The sequence below is a fragment of the Prinia subflava genome, chromosome 2 (assembly GCF_021018805.1).
Source record: "Prinia subflava isolate CZ2003 ecotype Zambia chromosome 2, Cam_Psub_1.2, whole genome shotgun sequence".
In the NCBI taxonomy this organism is placed as follows: Eukaryota; Metazoa; Chordata; class Aves; order Passeriformes; family Cisticolidae; genus Prinia; species Prinia subflava.
The window spans coordinates 70,688,400-70,693,634 of NC_086248.1; positions in this window are offsets into that span (position 1 = coordinate 70,688,400).

The window sequence follows — 5,235 nt, forward strand, 5'->3', positions numbered from 1 at the left end:
AGAGTAGATTCATCTTCATTTCCTCTTTAATCTCCCAGCAAGTTAATCTATTGCGTGAAGTACCAGCGGGCAAACTTCATCTCTGTTGGTAGCTGGTTTTAAGTTCATGGCTTTGTAACATACCTCTTTTCACTTACTATTTCTCAACCACTCATCACAAGATTCAAATTACATCTGAAAGCTGATTACAGTATTTCTTAAGAAAACCAGCATCCTTGTTCATCAAAATGAGTATATCTAACATACCAAGGCATCAGCAACTGAAATATCATCAAATACAGACAATCTTAGGCTTTCAGGACTCCTTCCAAAGGCATTTATAACATTGCTTAAAATCCTATGACAAATATAAGGCTGACGGCACAGAGGAACAACAGCAGTTACTGCTGAAATGCAATTGGTTGTACCCTGCAATACAGTGGTTCAGCTACCAACTCTCTAAAGTAATCCAGAGAAACAAGAAGTATCTTTTTCTGTAACCACTACAGAACTAAAAGTATGTTGAGGTCTGAGTGTTTGTTTCTAGCCTTAAGAAAAGGGTGAGGTTAAGAATTTTTTTTTCAGCATTCTACCCTAAGAATGTTCTCTTGAAGTAGATTCCTCCTTGGAATTACACTGTTCCGGGTGAAAAGACTCACGTAATTACAAGGTGTACCTTTTAAGACTTCTCTTCCTTTATAAAGAGGCTTATAAGTTCTCAGTAATGGGAAATTGTTGGTATATCAGAGATGAACCAAGGATAAACTGGCTATCAAACACATACTTAGACAAAAATTTTGGCTTTGACAGTCTTGTTTTTCTTTTTTCAAAAAAGTATCGTTGAAAAGTCCCACCCTTCTCTGCTTCTAAATAAAAACAATATATCAATGACACAGAAGAGACTGGCTGTGACTGCCCTACCATTGGTGTACAAACACAGCAGCAGGTTACAGCCTCAGTAACACAGAAGGCTGCATGATCAAGAAAGCAAAGGTAAACAAAAGGGTGACTATTAATCAGTAGAGCCTTTGTAGAAAACACCTCCTCAGCTCCTCTAGGTAGTTAGCTTTAAGGGCAGAGAACTGCATTTCAGCTTGTTTAAAGAACCGAAACTTGGCACGACACAGTGCTACCGCGCTGTTCTTCCATCCACTGCTTACCTTTGGAATTTGAAGTTGGAGGCTTTAAGCCATACATTCTTTCAACTTACTGACTTATCTCATATTCATACCCTTAAAGCACGGAGATGCTGTGGTGGTGAACGCTGGCAGTAACAGACTGCCTCTCCCTCTGCAGTGTGCTGCTGCAGGATCTGTACTTTAGGGAGATGAGATTTACGGCACAGCCTCAGGCGCTCGACTTGCGCAGCTCAGTTATGAGCCAAGGCTTTCTGTACCATCCACCGAGCCTCCAGAGACCCACTCAGAGCTCGCTCCTCCAGTTCACAGCAAGGACTGATTTCTGTAGAGCCTAAATCTAGATGATGGAATAACACTTCTCCTCCCTCATCCTTATGCTTCACATTAATTTATTAAATCCCTTCTTCAAGGTAAAGATGGAGCTGTTCCAAGAGATAATGCTTCAGTGAAAAAGATGAACTTATCCTGACTTTGAGGCAGTAAGCTGCAACATCATTCTTCTTAAGGGTGTAACTGCACATTTGTTGCCTAGTCATAAATGGGGAGCAACCAATTAATACAGCTTCATAAGAGCAGTATTAATCAGCAGAGGTTGAAATAGGATCCTTTCATTCAGACAAAGGAAAATACCTAGTACCCTAATGAATTCAGGGTGGGAGAGAACAATAAGACAAAAAAAAGTATGAACCAGGAAATCAATCCTAAGCTGTAATAGCTTTGACCAATCATGAGAATCTTGAAAAAAAACCAAAACACCCCAACCAAAAACAAACATTAAACTTTGTGTAATTATTTCCCTAATGTGGCAGTTACTGGCTAAATCATTGCAACCAGTTGTGACTGGAACTGTTCCTTACCAAAGTTAAACTTTAACTTGCGAGAAACCTGTGCTGTGAAAGAAAAGTATGTACAGCTGTGGTGTATTCAGTTCCCAGGCTGAGTTAGAGCTCCCCTTTGTGTGTGAAGTCAAGGCATTTACTGCTGCAGCTGTTGTTTACCACTGAAACCTGGTGCCTTTGATCACAGCTCTGAAAGTGCTTCACAAAAAAGGATGAAGTCCTTGTGCTCATCTTTGCATAGACCAGCACTACAGTGTAAGCAAAAAGTAACTCAGTGACTTGTCCAAGATCAAAAGCCAAACCTGCCCTGGGACCAGGGTGTGATCTCCAGTTTGTACTGCCTGTAGCTAAAACTTTCCTGCTGAACTCATTGCACTGAAAACTGCAGAAAAGTAAAGCCATTTTGGAAGATGCTGTTCAGTGTTGCATTTTCAAGACAAAATACTAAAACGTATCACAAAGTAAAAAGACAATATTTATTTCATTCAAAGGTAAGCAAAAGTTTTCAGAAGCTTACATCTAACCAGCCTTTTAAACGATTTGTAGAACTCCTGAAGTGCTTTTACAACCTCAAACTTGAACTAAACTGGGTGCATTGATTCAATGCAATTACATGGGCACGGTTTTAAAAATTTTCCTTGAAACAGCACTGTTAATTATTGTTAAAAGTGGCATGGGAGAGGTCACTGAACTGATAACACTTAGATATAGTGTTTTTAACCCTTTGAAATTGGACACCTCGGAGGACAAGCCTACCTAGACAAGCTATTAGACAAAGATTCGGTGTAGCAAATTGATTTATTACCCTAGTGAGGAAGATTTGATATAAAACTTGAATGGGGCTGCTGACAAGGGCACACAGGAAAATAATAAGGCAACCTGGACATTGGCCTAAAATGAGGACAGATGTATTTACTTATAAGTATGGTAACAATAAAGCAATGAGAGAGAAGAGTGAATTAGACCAGGTTGTATAAAACCCCAGTAAAGATGAGGAAGAAACAAGTGTCTTAATACACTGAACAAGATTATAAGTAAATCAGTATAATTTATGAGAAGTGTCATGATCAGAATACCAATCATAAAAGCCAAGGCTTATTAAATACGGGGAACTGATTAAGAATTGTTGCTTTACTTATCAGAGATTCATATGCTTGTTAGTAGTCCAAAATACAAGAACTACAGGTTTTGAAGAAAATCTGTGAACTTATCTGAAAAGGGGACACTCCTATATCTCCCTTCCCCAAACTGACAAAACCAGACTTCAGTACCTGAAGGATTTGAATATAGGCTGAGAAATAAATGGGAAAAGTAAGTTAGAAACTTTGGATCAAAGGTATGAGTTCAAACAAATTCAGTGTGAGAGAAATGGGATTCAAGGGCAGGACCCAGCACCTGGTGTTGTGGAACTTCATACAATTGGCCTTGGCCCATTTGTCCAGCCTGTCCAGATCCCTCTACAGAGACTTCCTACCTTCCAGTGATCAACACTCACAGCCAACTTGGTGTCACCCAACCTGCTGTCATTTCTTACACCATGCTGAACCAAGACTCTTCAGTTTTGATCCTCTGACTTCCTTCCCAGTGAGAAAAAGCTAACTGGCTTGCATTACATGAATTAGAAGCTTGTAGTACCTGTATCTCACTGCTTCACATGCTCAGGCCTGGACTGCTGTTTTTACTTTATTTCACATGAAGGTTTTTGTGGACTACAGGATCTCTGGGATTTTTCAGTGTTAACAGCAGGATAAACTTAAATTGGACTATACAGAAAAGGAGGAAATAAAGACAAAGCTTCTTTACTACGACTTCTTTTCAACTGCAACACAGCTTCACTTTTCTGACTTCCACAAGTATTCAAAAAATTCATCAGGTACCACAAAAGTTATTATTTTTCAAAACAATTATTATGGTCATTGTATGCAAAAGCTGAGGTAATTTTCTCTTTTTGAAAAGTACTCACTGTATGTATATTCATACTATACTTTTATCCTAGAATTACCTCCAGTAATATCTGTTGGAGCACATATAAACCAGACCCCCTCTACTTGTCTGACTCACAGCTAGAAGGAGGGAGCACTGCCAATCTTCTTTCTTGCAAACCCTCAAAGTGTTAAGTTTTTAAGTAAAGGGAGAAAAACTGTTCTAGGAGCATATTTACAGCTCTAAGAGTATCTCTCTTTGCTTTTAGTATCTACAAGCACATAATATGCAAACACTATGAGCGCCCCTGACTTTCTCTGAGGGATTTAGAACCCTGTTTAAAAAATACAAATTGGTGATAGGGACACTTTTCTTCTAAATATACTGTGCAGCTGTGGAAATAGAACCTCGTGGTAGCTCTGCAGGCCTGAAAGAATATACATACTCATTCTGTAGAGTTTTCCTAACTTGGTAAAGTGATCAACCTTGATGACTCCATACTATGACACTCTTAATATGCTTTAGATAGTATCTGTTCTTTGCTTCTTCTAGCTATAGATGATGACAGTACAGGTTTTCTTCTCAATAGCCTGTTTCTATAAACCAATACAATCTACTTAACTAGAGAACCACCACAGTAAAAAACACCCTAACCTGAAAAGTGACGTAAAATATATACTTTTGGTGGGTTCAAGTTGAGGTACAATTAATGAATAACACAAGGCTATTCTCTTGCCCACAAGTGTATGTCCAACAAGTATTTCCTGTGGGTAAACTAGGATGTTGGTATCTTAGCCCCAAAGTCATTAAGCAGCTGCATCACAAATAAGAAGGAATCAGGGCCTTGGTGATGAGAATTTTGACTATCAAGAGTGGAGCCACCAATGTCACTAATTTCCGGGGCTCTACAGTGACAAAAATAAGTATTTTGATGAAAGTGTAATAGAAGAGTATAAAATCACTGTTACTGCTGCCATAAACATTTCAGGTGGCACATACATGGAAGGAGACACACACATATCCCTAATGGCAGAGTAAAAAAGGCATACAGCCATGTGAAGGCCACTTCTAGAACAGAAGAGGATTCCCTTTGGGTGAATACCCTGCCCCTAGAAATAGCCTCCAAGAGACTCTCCAGCACTCCCAAGAGCCACATGCTCAGTACAACTGAAGTGACTGGAGAATGTATGTCTAGTATGTATCTTTCCCTTACCCAGACTGCTGGCAGATACACCTGATGTTTGATTCACTTGCTGCTTAGCACAACTACCTCTATCAGGCTTGGAAATAAAAGCTTGCATCCTCCCAAACACTGACAGCATCTACCAGGCAGAATAAGTGGCATCTGGCACAAA